Source organism: Stenella coeruleoalba (genome assembly GCF_951394435.1).
Source record: "Stenella coeruleoalba genome assembly, chromosome: 3".
NCBI classification, from domain to species: domain Eukaryota; kingdom Metazoa; phylum Chordata; class Mammalia; order Artiodactyla; family Delphinidae; genus Stenella; species Stenella coeruleoalba.
The window spans coordinates 43,210,703-43,227,937 of record NC_137148.1 but is presented as its reverse complement, the minus strand read 5'-3'; the positions used below and the strand labels follow the sequence as shown (position 1 = coordinate 43,227,937).

The following is a 17,235-nucleotide window of genomic DNA, read 5'->3' as shown; positions in this document are numbered from 1 at the left end:
GTCTGTTTTTGATAGCACTACTTTTTGTTTGGAAATTGGAAGGGGCAGAATTTGCCTAGCAAGAAAACCACATCAGAAAGAAAATAATTCCCAGAAAAGCTCACAGGTCTTGGAGTACTTCTACTTTCCCTTTCCTCTTTTTCTGGAGTTCTATCCTCTCAGTCTAAGACTTGCCTTCTAGATATAACTCATCCCATTGCTTAAAAGCCAGCCTACCTGTTAGCTTCCACTTTCCATGCTGGTGCCAGGCAGGTTTCTAGACTTTCTATGCTGTTCTAGGAATCGATCTAGTCTTGAAGCACAATCTTACTTTTAAAATTATTATAGTTTCATAATGTTTTACGATTTGATAGAGAAATCCTCCTTTGACAGTTTTTTCAATTTATTTTGTTTTTTTTTCAATTTTTTTTTTTGTTTTCCTCTTTTTGTTTGTTTTTGCTTTTGGTGTAGTAATACATTCACACAATTTCAAGGTATAAAACAATGTACAGTGAAAAATCTCCCTTCGCACCAACCCCTCCAGCCATCCAAATCCCCTCCTGGAAGCAAAACAATGTAAGCAGTTTCTTATATGTCATTACAAAGAGATTCTATGTATAGATAAGCAAATACTTAAGTATATTCTTTTTTTCTTCTTCAAAGCATAAATTTATCCATTTATCTTTACAAATGAAAGTCAGTATCATTTTTCTGAGCCCGCCCCCCAAAAAAACTTTTGGAACTTTCACTGAAATGACATTAAACTTAAAAATGAATCTGTATAATAATTAAAATTAGTTATACTATTTAGTTCTCCTATCTGGAAACATGGCATGTATCTTCATGAATCCAACTCTTTTCTTAGTTCCTTATTTAGATTCTGAATATTTATTACTGGGTATTTTATATTTTCATTTTAGTGCGTTATTTTCAATGTAAGGAGGAGTTAGTTTTCCTCATATTATTTAATATAGAAGAACTATTTAGTTTCATATTTATTTTTAAATCTGGCTAACTTATTAATCCTAATGGTTCTCTGGTTAATTCTCTTGTGCCATCCTGGTGCACAGGATGAAACCAGATGCACTGGTTTAAGATCCTGCTCTGCCATTTAATAGCTGTACAACTTAGGGGAAATTATTAAAGCTCTCTGTGCTTCAATCCCCTCATCTGTAAATAGGGTAAAGATACTACCTACTTCATAAAATTGTTGAAATAAATAAATAGGTTAATTCAAAGGAAACTGTTAGGACAGTGCAAAGAACATGAGTAAAAGTTAGCTTTGATTAAACTTTGATAATTTTGCTCTTTATGATTATTATCTCATTTCTTTTTGCTTCATATATTACTGCATTAGATAAAATTTGTCTTCTTTCTTTCCCTATTTTTTCACTATTAGGTGTGGTGTTTGAAATTGATTAGAAACAAATGTAGTTAATCATATTGATAATGAAATCTTTTATTCCTAGTTGTTAAGCTTTTTTAAGGAACAGATATCAAATTTTATTAAATGCCTTTCTATTCTTTATTCGTATAATCATATATTTCCCCTTTGTTCTACTGATGTGATATATTTTATTAATAGACACGGGAAAATCAAAACATCTGTATTCTAGAATAAACTCTGTTCAGTCATGGTGTATTATTCTTTCAACATCCAACTGAATCTGCTCTCGCAGAATTTAATTTAAAACTTAAAACTGAGTTTACAAATTGGGTCCATCTATAGGTGCCTGTATGCACATGTCTTTGGCAGTTTATGCTAGCCTTAGAAAATAAATTAGAAAAATTTCATTCTCTTTCTGTGCTTCAGTATGAGAACCATTTGTTCCTTGGTTATTTGACATTTATCTTAATATTTTAAAAGAATTCGCTCAACCTCATATTAGAATCCTTATGCTATTACCACTAACTTTAATTCTCTCCTTGGTGTACAAACAGCTTCTCATAGATGCATTCCCAATTTTCAGTTAATGTGTAGATTTTATTTTTTCTACAAGTGAGTATAAACTCTAGCACAATGATGTCTCTCCAGCAGAATAATGAGCTGCACAGCTTGTGGAGTGTAGGATATAGGCTGCTGTGAGTAAGAGAGAATGGAATGTGGAATACTGTCCAGCACCAAGAAAGGTCACAGGTTCACTGGAATATATGAGGGCTTCGCCACCTGAGTGAATGGGCAGCGATAGACAGTAGTGCACATTGGTCAAGAGAGTTGAAGCTGAGACCTGACAGCCTGCAGCCTTATCTGAATTTCACTGCTTACTAACTGTGTGACTTTGAGTAAGTCACTTTCCTGCCCTATGCCTCAGTTTCCCCATCTATACAGTGGGAATAATTCTCATAAGGTGAGAATTAAATGAGTTGATTTCTAGAAAAGGTTTAGCACAGTACCTGGTGCATAATAAGCGTGGCATATTGTTGACCATAATTATGATTGTTATTCAGACAGTGACAGAGACCCCCTGGAACAGTGGATGCTTTCATAGCTACTGGGAGACATTGTTGTGCCGTCAAAATGGTTGTATTGAACTTTTTGCTAACTTTAGGATTGTTCTGAGTTTAATTCCTTCAAATATGCTACCAAAAATTCTAGAATTCAAAACTGTGCAGGAAACACAAAAAAGCTAAGAACGCTGACTATAGACAGACCACAAGACTCTTCGAGAATGTGATTGAGATGCACTTTGGCCACATTCCCACATTCATGCGTATACCGCTGCAGAGAAGTTAGTTCTGGGATCCATGCTTTCCAAGCCACAGTTCCAGTGAATGGGCTGTAGGAGGAGCCTCCTCCAAGGTGTTATTGAGTTAGTACTATATGATAAGGTTGCCCTTACAAATTAGTGAAGAGAGGAGAATTATACAAGATTTGGGGGAAGAAAAGTAATTGTGGCATGCAAATATAAAGTTTAAAATTTCCATATTAATTACAGCTAAATGTCAACACATAAGTATAAGGTTTCACGGGCAATGAATCATAAGTGCAATATCCATAGATTTTGTTGGTTTATTTTTCAAAAACCAACAAGACAAACTGAGAACTTAAGTGGCAAACAGGGAAAAATAACTGCAGCATAGATAGCAGATGAAGAGTTGGTGTCCTTAATGTATATAGAGCTCTTTCAAATCAATTAGATAACGACAAATGCCTTGAAATAATATGTAAGGGATACCAACAAGTAATTCATGAAATGGCCATAAACATGTGAAAAAACTTCTCTCTTAGGAATAATAAAAGAAATGACCATTGGAAATGATATACTCTTTTCCTTCTTTCACATCAACATTATTTTTTAAAAAACAATAAATCACAGTGTCATTAAGAATGAGGTAAATGTATGCTCTCAAGCCCTGCTTGGGAAGGGTGTATTGGGTCAACCTTTCTGGAGGGCAATTTGACAAAGAGTCAAATCTATTGATTCCCAAGTTCATTTCTAGGAATGTGTCCAAAGGAAATAAAGATGCACAGAAACGCATATATGCAAGAATGTTATAGCATTATTTGGAATAGCTACAGAATTAATAATTCCTCCCAAAAGAGAAGCAATTTAAATGTTCAATAGTAAGAGAATGATTAAATCAGTTGTGCTAATTCCAGTCAATGGGATTTTATGCCACATTTTGTAAACAACATTTTCAAATCTTACCTATGGCATAGGAAAATATTTGTGATCCAATATTAAGTGTTTGAAAAAGAGCAACAATCAAAATTATATGTACAGCATGATCTTTTTTTTGTAAAATGTAACTCCAGCACCATGCTAAGAACTATTAGTCACTGGTTGTTACAATATTAAAATACCTCTGTATCCTCAGATCAATAGAGATTATTCCAGCCATTCCCCAGGAACATACACAGCCCACAGTCCAGCAGCTAAAAAGTTATCAACCCTGCTCCAGCTGTTAGGCCTGCCTCCAGTCTGATGGGGGACCTGTCAAGCCAGTCATTAGATCCTTTTAATATTACCCTTCATCTGGTCCTTTATTGTGGGAGGGGAATTTGGAGTGGGAGGAGAAACGGAGATTCACTTAATAAATGAGTAGCAAAATGGCCTTAGTGTTAGCCAAACTCACATTAGATCTCAGAAAATTTCAGTCATTTTCTTCAAGTTTTATGATTGTATTCTCATCCACAGAAGATCAGTGTGGGAGATTTGAGATTTGCGTTGCCACCTTGGTCAATGAATCCTGCCCCACCAGCAGCCACTGCCCCCAAGCTTCAGCCACAGGCAGGAGTCCACTGTCCTAGGGCGCTACCCACCCCAAGCTACAGCACCTTCCAGAACTCTCTCCCTCCTGTTCTATGCCTCCTGACCTCACAGCTTTTTGCACCTTTTAACCATTATGCTTGCTCCTTAGGAACTGGCCTCCACAGGCAGGTGGAGGAATGAGGGCTCCAGGATGGGTGGGAAACAAGCCTATAAATCAAGTGTATACAACATACCAACATCTTAATAGTGATTATCTTTAAGTATATATTTTCTTCTTATCTGTATCTTCATAATTTTTGTAATCCAAAATGAAATAACATATGAAATGACGGATCAATTAAATCAAAATATCTGGGGTTAGCACTTAGGTATCAGGGGTTGTTTTTTTTTTGGTTTTTGTTTTTTATCTCCCCAGATGGTTCTAATGTTTAGCCAGTGTTGAGACCCAGGGATGTAGTCACCCTTATTTTACAAAATAGAGAACTGAACCCAGGGTGGTTCATAGTAATACACTTGGCTAATATTTCTGTTGTTCAAAAATAAAGTTCTTTATGAGATTCAGATTTAATTGAGAAGTCATTTCTGTTGTCACCTGTTTTCTTTGCATTTTTTAAATTGCAGTATAGTTGATTTACAATGTTGTGTTCATTTCTGCTGTACAGCAAAGAGACTCAGTTATACATACATATACATTCTTTTTTATATTCTTTTCCATTATGGTTTATCTCAGGATATTGAATATAGTTCCCTGTGCTATACAGTAGGACCTTGTTGTTATCCATTCTATATGTAATAGGTTGCATCACTAACCCCAAACTCCCAGTCCATCCCTGCCCCTCTCCTCCACTCCCCTTGGCAACCACAAGTGTGTTCTCTATGTCTGTGAGTCTGTTTCTGTTTTGTAGGTAAGTTCATTTGTGTCATATTTTAGATTCCACATATAAGTAATATCATATGGTATTTGTCTTTCTCTTTCTGACTTACTTCACTTAGTATGATAATCTCTAGTTGCATCTGTGTTGCTGCAAATGGTATCTTTATCCATTCATCTGTCCATGGACATTTAGGTTGTTTCCATGTCTTGGCTATTGTGAAGAGTGCTGCTGTGAACATAGGGGTGCATGTATCTTTTTGAATTATAGTTTTGTCCAGATATATGCCCAGGAGTGGGATTGTTGGATCCTATGGTAATTCTATGTTTAGTTTTCTGAGGAACCTCCATACTGTTTTCCATAGTGGCTCCACCAATTTACATTCCCACCAACAGTGTAGGAGGTTTTCCTTTTCTCCACACCCTCTCCCACAATTGTTATTTGTAGACTTTTTAATGATGGCCATTCTGATCAGTGTGAGGTGATACTTCATTGTAGTTTTGATTTGCATTTCTCTAATAATTAGCGATATTGAGCATCTTTTCATGTGCCTATTGGCCATCTGTATGTCTTCTTCAGAGAAATGTCTATTTAGGTCTTCAGCCCACTTTTTGGTTGGGTTGTTTGTTTTTTTGTTGTTGAGTTGTGTGAGCTGTTTGTATATTTTGGAAATTAAGCCCTCGTCAGTTGCACTGTTCGCAAATATGTTCTCCCATTCCGTAGGTTGTCTTCTCATTTTGTTTATGGTTTCCTTTGCTGTGTTGTCACTGTTTTAGACCTCACAATATTACATACTCACAGCTCTGATGATACAGTTTAAATCAGCCTTACTTAACCATATATCCATAATCTATGAGAGTCGAGGGAAGCTATTCATTTACTTCAACTCTACTTGAAATGCTAGTGATATGCCTTATGAAATTATTTAAAGGAACAGAAGACTCCTTCTTCTATCACTTTTCCTAATTCTGTTCCCAAGGATTGGAAAGAATGAGACTTCATTTCGTATATGTACTCTACAATTTGCCAGTTGGAAAGGAATATGCTAATTAAATCAATAAACATATTTATCAAGTATCTACAATGTATCCAACACTACTCTAACTTCTCCTATCTAATGTTCAAGATTTTTTTTTTCTGCAAAAAAAGCAAAGCCATACTGCCAAAATTCTAGTGGGGTCATATGAAGGGTGATTATTCACCAGGTTGGGTTTTATTCTGTACCTTTTATAAAGCAACAACTTCAATATAGTAAGAAGGGATTCCATTTCAATTACCTTAAGGAACCCATGAGACAGTCATGAAGAGGGAGAAAACACAGTCAAGACAATGAAGACAGCCATGGAAGCCCAGCTGACAGGATGACTACAAAAGGAGAGATGCAAATCTAAAGGACTACAGAGAGATAGATTGGTTCAATCTCTGACACTTGGACAAGCCACCCAAATTGCATTTGTTTTCTTAAACTATTTTTAGGCGATCAAGGCACTTGGGGCAGTTTTACAAGTGGCCACAGTGGAGGGCCACTAGGAAGGATACCTTTTAAAGGACTCAAGGAAAACCCACTTCTCCAAATCCTTTTCAGCACAACAGTCATTGTTCATCAACATTAGGTGATTCATTATTTGGTTCTACACAAATATGAGAAAGACACATAGAATATTAATCACAGAAGGAACCTTAGAGGTCAACCTTCTACTCAATACAGATATCTCCTCAAGAGCATCCCAAGATATGCTTGGTCAAAACCTGCTTAGAGATGAGTAGTGATGAGGAGTACACAGCTCACAATATAATCCCTTCTAGTTCTGAACAGCTCTAGTTGTTAAAAATCTTAATTATTCTCATTTCTACCCACCAACACTAGTTCTTCCCTCTGGATCTACAGAAAACAAACTCTCTTCCAGCTTTTCCAACAGCTGTCATGTCCAACTAAGTCTACTATTCTGCTAACTAAACAAACCCCGCTTCTTCACCTATTCCTCTCCTTCCAGAGTCCCCAGTTAAAATGGCAAATTCCTGACACGAACACTTCCCATTTCTTAAAAGTGAAAGAGGTGGGTGGTGTCATACATTTGATTAAGCAGAAAGTAAGGAAGATCAAAGGAACAGTGTTCAAAATAACACTTGTCTTACTTGTTAATTTCCAAAGACTGGCTAGGCTAGCATAGTCCTTCGTAAAATCATTTAAGATTTATACTTGCCTACTTACCAAAGAACTTCTTGACACAATATTTTTAGCATCAAGGAGATTTCCACAAAACTCCAATGGGTGAGAAAGCTATTGAACATGAATACTACATCAATCAGTCCATTTATTGCACACATACTAAAGGTCCTATGCATTGAAGACTGAGTTCTTTTTAAGAATTAGTAGCATTAAAATGAAAGTTCATTTTATGAAAATGCACTCTAGGGAGGCATCATCACTGAAGTTTAACACAGACATGTTTCTTAGAACAGCAAATTCCATTTCCCAGCACTATCCCCCACCCCATGTCCAGCAGAGATGCGAGCCATGGAATGGCATTCACCGGTCAGAAGAGTCACCCCGAGGAACACAGTGATGCTGAGATTCAAAGAAATACAGCATGTGTTGCATCACAAGTTTGGTTATGAAGAAAGGTCTGATTGTGGCCAGATACTTACCCTTGAGATCATATTGTTGCAAGACTTCCTCCCCAGAGAATGAAATCCCTTCTTTTCCACTCCCAGGGCATGAAGGTTGCTTTGAGTATTTGTCCTCAGCTGGCACATGCAGAAAGCTTGGAGCTATTTTTCTCTTTAAAATGTTAGAAAGAAACTCCTTTTCCTCCTCCCATGTGACTGGCACTTTATAAAACACTCTTAAAGCCTCAGCCAGTACACCCGGAGGGACTGTAAGAGAAAACGCGAGAAATAGCAAAATGTTTCAGCTCACCAAATCGCTACAGCCTGTTGAGCAAGGCAAAGGGTCTCTTTAAGGGGAAAGAAGACAGAGGTTCCTATCTATGTCAGAGTAGTAATGGTGGTAATATATTATTGTTGACATACCTTGAATACTTTGTGCCAGGCATTGTACTTTATGTGGATGAACTCATTTAGCTCTCAGCACAACCCTGTGAGGTAAATACTATTCTTACCCATTTGACAAGAGGGGAATGAGAACAGAGAGGTTAAGTAACTTGCCCAAGATCACACAGCTCTCAGGAAATTGGCAGTGCTAGGCTTCAAACTCTGGAGGCTGGGCTCTTACTGTTTTTCTATATTGCCTGCATGTGTGCATGCTGTGTATCATATGATGTATATGATGAGTCACATGACACTAATTTGCTTTCAATGGCAGCCAACTGTATCAGTGACCTTAAACTTGTTCCTACATGGCCAGAGTGTTCCAAACTGGCTTTTAATTCTGTCCAGCAGAACTGGCACCATCCTGGCTCAGGGCCCGGGTCAAGGCCCAGAGAGACTCTTTATCACCAGTGGGTGGCAATATTGTTACATGGAGCCATCAGGGTGCAGTGAAGGCCTGGCATCTTCCCTAAAAGTGGAAAGACCTCACCACCTTGTGGATAGATCATTCCAGGCAGCTCCCAAAACACAATTTCTCTACTGTCCCCAAAGCACCCAAGATAATCCTGAGGGAGGATAGAGTGATCTGGATTAGGAGGATGCCCAGGAAACTATTCGTTTAAATCATTCTTCCTCCTGTCCTGCCATAACATCCCTGGTATATCTCAATCATAAATTACATACTTCTTTTCCCATTAGGGCATGTTTTTCTTATCTCAATCATAAATTACATACTTCTTTTCCCATTAGGGCATGTTTTTCTTAGGAACAGAGAGACTCTACAACGTTTGTACCTGCAATTTCACTAGCCCATGGTAGATGTTAAGTAAATGGATGAATGAATAAATTTCAGTTCTTCAGATGCAATCAATTCCACTCCAAAAAACAATCTAAGAAATATCTGTGGAATCTTCTGTAGTTGCCCAAAAATGAATCCAGACTTCACTAGTGAGTCTAGGCTGCATTCAGCCACCCAAGGATTCTCAGAATAGAATGAACCAAAGAAATCTTCCCAAGACCCTCTGGTCTGGACTCTTGAAACTGCAGTACCCAATCTATCCTTACACTGACCTGGCTGTTCCACAAAACGGTCTCAACTTAAGCAGAACAAATGCCAAGCTGACCTCTGGGTAATTTCAACAAAGTAGGCCCCGTAATTGATGCAGTCAAGGGCTTTCCCAAGGAACTCTGCAGTAACCCAGAGACAGAACCACTATGTGAAGGAACCCAAATTTGTGTAAAATGTGAGAAGCTTTGAAGAAGGTCCTCTAATCTAAAACATTTCTAGCAGCCTGTCATATTTCTGCAATCCTACTATTAAAAAGTTGGGCCCTTGGAATTAAGTTGATAATTTATGACACATCCAGAAAACTGTTTACAAGGTTTTTAACCATGAAAAATGAGGAAAACAGATGATTTCCAAAAAGCCTATCCTTCCAATTTTTAGGTGAAAATTAATAAAAATTTAAAACATGTACCTGTTTTAAAAAAATCTACTAGAGTATTTATAAAGGTCAGAATTTTTTAAATACATGTATGTTTTAACTTTTTCAGCACTTTGTCAAATATCAAGGACTTGTTTTTTCTATTACAGACACACAAGGCTCTGTCTACCCTTCTAGTAGTAACACATTAATGTAAAGCTAGTAAGACACACTCCTCTCTCACCACTTAAAACTTGATTTATCTTGATGATTATAAAAAGTATATAAATTCATTGTAGAGAATTGGGAAAATATAGAAAGTACTGAATAATATCTAAAAAATTATCTCTGTTGATGTTTGTTGCATCATCTTCTTGTCTTTTATATTTTTCATGTATACATATACATAGATAACTTTTTATAAAATATAATCTGTATCTGTTCACATGCTTCTTTCTTCCTATTTCCTTTATGTCTGTTTTCCATTCTCTCTACTTTCAGTCTCTCTCCCTTGGTGAATTTTAGAATTTTTCTTTCTGCATCCATATATAAGTCTATCTGTTTAACTTTCACACAGTTAGAGAGGCAAAAGCCATTTCAAACGGTGCTTCTCCTCTGAAAGCTGAATGGAAAGAAAAATAAATAGATGATAAATAGATGGTAGATAGATAGATGATACCAGATAGATAGATAGGTAGATAGATTAAAAAAAATAGATAATAGATAGTGAGATGGATAAGAAGGAAGGAGAGAAGGAAGAATTTATGTATTGTTTGTTTATGTAGATCTTCTGCATATCTTAAATGATTTTATGACCTTTGATAGAAAAAAATTTTTCTTGCCTCTATTTTGGATTCCACCAGGACCATCAGTTATCCTTCTCCTCATTCTTGTTACTTCTACTTCACCCTTCATCATTTCTACAGAAATTCTTTGTACTATCTTAAGTTTAGGCCTAATTATTTGCATTGACTACAATTTAAATTGACTGTTTCTATACAACTTCTATGGAAGCTCCTTCATTTCCTATTTCCTAATCACTCTGTAGTTTAGTATGGTATCTTAGGGTTAGAAGAAACCCTGAAATACATCCTGTTTTGCCTCACACATCTTCCTTTCCCCATACCTTGTGTTTCACTCTGTGTCTGAATTCCTTCTGCAACACACTCCCTTGGTGACCACCTAGCCAAGACTGACATCTTATTTTTTTTTAAGATTTTTCTTTTCTTTTTGAGGTGGACTATTTTTAAAGTCTTTATTGAATTTGTTACAATAGTGCTTCTGTTTCATGTTTTGTTTTTTTGGCCGTGAGGCATGTGGGATCTTGACTCCCTGACTAGGGATCGAACCCACAACCCCTGAATTGGAAGGTGAAGTCTTAACCACTGGACCGCCAGGGAAGTCCCAAGATTGACATCTTTAATTACAGGAAGTTCACTACCTCTTGAGGAGACCTAGGACATTTTTACAGTTCTCTGACCATTAAAATACTCTTCTGTCATTCTCACCCACTGCTATTTCTAACTGCTGGAATTTCACATAAAAGTTTAACCATAAACTTGGCTAAAAGCTCTTTGAAAAATAATCCTGTTTACAGTAGCATCAAAAAGAATAAAATACTTAGGAATAAAATTAACCAAGAAGGCAAAAGACTTATACACTGAAAACTACAAAACATTTTTGAAAGAAATTAAAGAAGACACCAATAAATGGAAAGATGTCTTGTGTTTCATGGATTGAAAGACAATATTGTTAAGATGTCAGTACTACCCAAAGAGATTTACAGATTTGATGCAACCCCTAACAAAATCCCAGTGATGTTTTTGCAGAAATATAAAAATCCATCCTAAAATTCATATGGAATTTCAAGGGACCCAGATAGCCAAAAAAAAATCTTACAAAAGAAGAACAAAGTTGGAGGTCTCACACTTCCTGATTTCAAACCATACTACAAAGCTACAGCAATCAAAACAGTGTATTACTGGCATAAAGACAAACATATAGATCCATGGAATAGAACTGGGAGTCTAGAAATAATCTCATGTATCTATGGTCAACTTAGGGGTCAACTGAGGAGTCAACAAGGGCGCCAAGACCATTCAATGGGGGAAGAATTGTCTTTTCAGCAATAGTGCAGAAACAACTGGACAGCCACATGCAAAATGACTCAAAATGGATCAACGATCTAGTCATAAGACCTAAAACTATAAAACTCTTAGAAGAAAACATAGCGGGGGGCTTCCCTGGTGGTGTGGTGGTTGAGAGTCCGCCTGCCGATGCAGGGGACACAGGTTCGTGCCCTGGTCCGGGAAGATCCCACATGCCGCGAAGCGGCTGGGCCCGTGAGCCATGGCCGCTGAGCCTGCGCGTCCAGAACCTGTGCTCTGCAACGAGAGAGGCCACAACAGTGAGAGGCCCGCGTACCGCAAAAAAAAAAAAAACCATAGGAGGAAAGCTTCATGACATTGAATTTGGCAATAGAGTAAGTCCCCTACATACGACCTTCAAGTTGCAAACTTTCAAAAATGCACATGTGAGTTTGCATGTCCAATCACGTAAGTTAGTTCACATGTCTGGCTCACATTGTCATGTGTGTGCATCCTCTACAAGTGGTTGTGCTTTTGTGTACCATACAGTACTGTATAAAGTTCAGTAGTACAGCATCCTTATTGCAAGCCCAGGATGTCTGGAAGCAAGCATAAAAGCAGTGGTGATGTAGCTGGTACTACTGTACTTTTCAAGGTACTATACTGTAAGATTAAAAATGTCTTCATTATTTTTTGTTTGTTTTTTATGTATTATTTGTGTGAAAAGTACTGTAAACCTATTACAGTACAGTACCATATAGCCAATTGTGTTTGTTGGGTACCTAGGTTAGTTTTGTTGGACTTACAAACAAATTGGACTTACAAACACACTCTCAGAACAGAACTTGTTCATATGTAGTGGGCTTACTATAATTTCTTAGATGTGATGTCAAAAGCACAGACAGCAAAAGGTAGACAAATTGAACTACATCAAAGTTAAATGCTTTTATACATCAATACTATCAACAGAGCGATAAGGCAACCCACAGAATGGGAGAAAATGTATACAAATTATATATCTAATATAGAGTTAATATCCAGAATATATAAAGAATTTCTACAACTTAACAGAAAAACAAACAATGGGCAAAGGGAGCTTCCCTGGTGGCGCAGTGGTTGAGAATATGCCTGCTAATGCAGGGGACATGGGTTCGAGCTCTGGTCTGGGAGGATCCCGCATGCCACGGAGCAACTGGGCCCGTGAGCCACAACTACTGAGCCTGCGCATCTGGAGCCTGTGCTCCGCAACAAGAGAGGCCGCCATAGTGAGAGGCCCGTGCACCGCGATGAAGAGTGACCCCTGCTTGCCACAACTAGAGAAAGCCCTCACACAGAAACGAACACACAACACAGCAAAAATTAATTAATTAATTAATTAACTCCTACCCCCCCAACATCTAAAAAAAAAAAAATGGGCAAAGGACTTAGACATTTCTCCAAAGAAGATATACAGATGGCCAAAAAGCACACGAAAAGATGCTCAGCATCACTAATCATAGGGAAATGCAAATCAAAACCACAAGATATCACTTCACACCCATTAGGCTAGCTATTATTACAACAAACACACACAAGAAGCAAAAACAGGAAATAAAAGTGTTGGTAAGGACATGGGGAAATTGGAACCCTTGTGCATTGTTGGTAAGAATATAAAATGTTGCAGCCACATTGGAAAACAGTACAGTGGTTCCTTAAAAAATTAAAAATAGAATTATCATGTGATCCAGCAATTTCACTTCTAAGTATATACTCGAAAGAGTCTGCAAGAGTTATTTGTATACCGATGTTTGCAGCAGCATTATTCACAATAGCCAAAAGGTGGCAACAACCCAAGTGTCCATCAGTAGATGAATGAATAAACAAAATGTGGTACATACATACAACAGATTATCATTCAACCTTTAAAAAGAAGGAAATTCTGACACATGCTACAATGTGGATGAATCTCGAGGACATTATGCTAAGTGAAATAAGCCAGTAACAAAAGGACAAATACTATTGATTCCACTTAAATGAGATATCTAGAGTGGTCAGATTCATAGAGACAGAAAATGGAATGGTGGTTTCCAGGAGATGGAGGGGAGGGAGGAATGGGGAGTTTTTGTCTAATGGAAACAGAGTTTGAGTTTTAGAAGCTGAAAAGGGTTCTGGAGATGAATAGTGGTGATGGTTGCACAACAGTGTGAAGGTACATCAAGGCACTGAACTCTACACTTAAAAGTGGTTAAAATGGCATATGTTATGTATATTTACCACGGTTTTATAAATTTAAAAAACAAAACAAAACAAAAAAACCTCTTCAAATATCTGAAGGCAACCATCATGACCACACAGAGTAATCTTCAGAGTGAACAGATCTGTTTCCTTCCACTGTTCATCAGGTGACATGAAGTCCAGTCATACTCTGGTCACCCTCCTCGGAATGTTCTCCAGCTACCTATAGCCCATTTAATCCATGGTCCATAGACCTCAACATAACACTGACCAGTTAAGAATGGAAAAAAAAACTCTTTCCGTGCCTAGCACAGCCATGGCTCGTGGTCCTAAGAAGCACCTGAAGCGCGTAGCAGCTCCAAAGCATTGGATGCTGGATAAACTGACTGGTGTGTTTGCTCCTCATCCATCTACCGGTCCCCACAAGCTGAGGGAATGTCTCCCCCTAATTATTTTCCTAAGGAACAGACTTAAATATGCCCTAATAGGAGATAAAGTAAAGAAGATCTGCATGCAGCGTTTCATTAAGATTGATGGCAAGGTCCGCACTGATATAACCTACCCTGCTGGTTTTATGGATGTCATCAGCATTGACAAGACTGGAGAGAATTTTCATCTGATCTATGACACCAAGGGTCGCTTTGCTGTTCATCATATTACACCTGAGGAGGCCAAGTATAAGTTATGTGAAGTGAGAAAGATCTTTGTGGGGACAAAAGGAATCCCTCATCTGGTGACCCATGATGCTCGCACCATCCGCTACCCTGATCCCCTCATCAAGGTGAATGATACCATTCAAATTGATTTGGAGACTGGCAAGATTACTGATTTCATCTAATTTGACACTGGTAACCTGTGCGTAGTGACTGGAGGTGCTAACCTGGGAAGAATTGATGGGATCACTAACCGGGAGAGACATCCTGGTTCTTTTGATGTAGTTCATGTGAAAGATGCCAACGGCAATAGCTTTGCCACCCGGCTCGCCAACATTTTTGTTATTGGCAAAGGCAACAAAGCATGGATCTCTCTTCCTCGTGGAAAGGGTGTCCGCCTTACCATTGCTGAGGAGAGAGACGAGAGACTGGCAGCCAAACAGAGCAGTGGATAAAATGATCTCTAAGTGACGTGATTGGGAAAGTCTTTGTACTTAGAGATAATACTACATAATTAAAAGCCTCTTTAGTGTTAAAAAAAAAAAAGAATGGAAAAAGCCTATTATCTCCCTCAGTCTCATTACTAGACTATTATTACTGCAGCCAGAGATCTACTAGTTCACTGTCACACTGTTAATTCCTATAGTGTTAATTGCCCAACTAAACCCCTAAATGCTTTTTAATGTGCCACCACTAAAACCTTCTGTTAGTTGGCACTCTTGCAGTGATTAAAAAGAAAAACAAACACATAAAATCTATGCAAACTGACTCAAGCAAAAAAAGAAATTTATTGGGACATGTAAATGTTCCAGAAATGGTGCTGGCTTAAGGTATGGCTTGATTCAGGAATTCAAATGAGTCATCAGGTCTCAATTATTTCTTTCTCTTAGCACAGCTCTGCTCTTCTTGTGTTGTCTTCATTCATAAGCTCTCCACCCATAAGATGTCCCCCCCGTAACTCCCAGTTTCATGGGTGGTAGAACAAAACTTGTTCCCAGCACTCCCCAAAAAATATCATTGCCTTTTATGGGCTCTGATTGAGGCACATCCCTGAACCAATATCTGTGGCCAGGATAATGCTGGTGCTGAATGGCTAGTTCTAGGTCACATGTTCTGGCCCTGAGCAGGAATGTAGTCAACCGCCTGTGCTGAAAGTGGAGAGGAAGTGGTCCCTAGAGAATAATCAGGTTAATGTCACCAGCAGGATGAGGGGATATTGAGGAACGAAAACTACAGGTTCAACCACCCTTCACTTAGTTCAACTGGATATTTCACAGACTAAATGTTTATCCCTATTAAATACAATGTTATTAGAATCCTTCTGGCAAGTTGTTTGGAATTCTAATTCTGTCAGGCAATACATTCCTTGTTTCTCTCAGCTATATGTACTCTACAGTCTGATGAATGTGCCTTACAGATTTTATTGCACTCAGTAATGAACAGGTTATAAACACGTTTATATATGTTATATGAAGACGTTGTATAAGATATAAACAGGCTATAAACACAGCATACCTTGAACCTCAGCATACCTCATACCTCAGCATACCTTGTACCACAGCATACCTCAGTACCTCACTTCAGTACTTCTGAAGTGACATCACCAGCATCTGTGGATGTGGTCATACAACCAGATACCAGGCCCACCTTTGTGCCTGGGTCTGGGCCCTATTTCTTGTGTCCAAAGATATTGTGAGCAATATTCACAAAATGTCTAAACTCCTGGGGGCGTTTCTAATAGAGAGTGAATGTTCTATACAATCTATGGATCTTTTAGCTAGCCATCATCAGAGAGACCTTTTCCTCTACATGTCCCAGATTTCAAATGCTCTCTAAATTTGCACACTATCAGAAAAAAAAAATGGTAACAGCAGTAGTACCAAAGTATATACAGCATTAACTACACACTATGCCCTGTCCTAAGAGCGCATAGGATTAAGTATTAATTCATTTACTCCTCACAGCAACCTTATGAGATGCATGGTGGTCATCATCATCATCTCCATTTTAAAGACAAGGAAACTAAGGCCCAGAGAGGGTAACTGGCCCAAATTTACACAGCTAATTAGTACAAACTAGGAATTGAACCCTAGTGGTGTGGCTCCAGGGTCCTTACACTCACACAGAAGTGGCATTTGCCTTTCACATCCCTCACTGCTCACCTCCAGCCCTCAGACAAATGTAAAGGTGAGAAGACTTTAAAAGCAACAGCTACAGTAACAAACCTATCATGGATAAATTAGTGAGCAGCTACTCACTTTACAATGGAGTTTGTTGTTGTAAGTGAATCATTTTTAACGACAGGCTTCTCCTGGGACAGGTCAACTGGTTAAAAAGTCATTGGTGACTTCCCAGAAATACTGGGACTGAGAAACAAAGCCCAACCCTTCCCAACCAAAGGGTTAGGACCACTGCCAACTAAAGATCAATTAGAACTGTAAAGTATCTCTAGCATAATGCCTACACTAGTAGAAAAACGCAATTTTAAAAACTTTTCTTGTACACATATATTTTCCCTGAACCATGGCCATGTGTGGGAGAAATTAAGTAGAGGGGCTTGGCCCAGCACCTCACAAGGGGTGTTCCTGTAAACAAAGCTTGTCTCCCAGCCCTTCCATTGCTCCCCTGGGGTCACTTGACCCACAGTTCTCTTGTCACCTTTGGTAATACTATTAGTTGGTTCAATCATGCACAAAGGTATGATACAGGTGGCTACCAAATTCAAAGGACCTGCATACAGC

At 38.3% G+C, this 17,235-nt stretch overlaps 1 protein-coding gene and 1 pseudogene across 21 annotated transcripts in view; both read left to right on the top strand.

Moving 5' to 3' along the window:
- Positions 1–17,235, top strand: part of ANKRD55 (ankyrin repeat domain 55) — a 462,869-nt gene that overhangs the window by 374,406 nt on the left and 71,228 nt on the right. The gene's annotated exons all lie outside the window — the stretch shown is intronic.
- LOC307184357 (small ribosomal subunit protein eS4-like) lies at positions 14,156–15,227 on the top strand (annotated as a pseudogene). The gene has a single exon. The product of its transcript is annotated as a small ribosomal subunit protein eS4-like (transcript).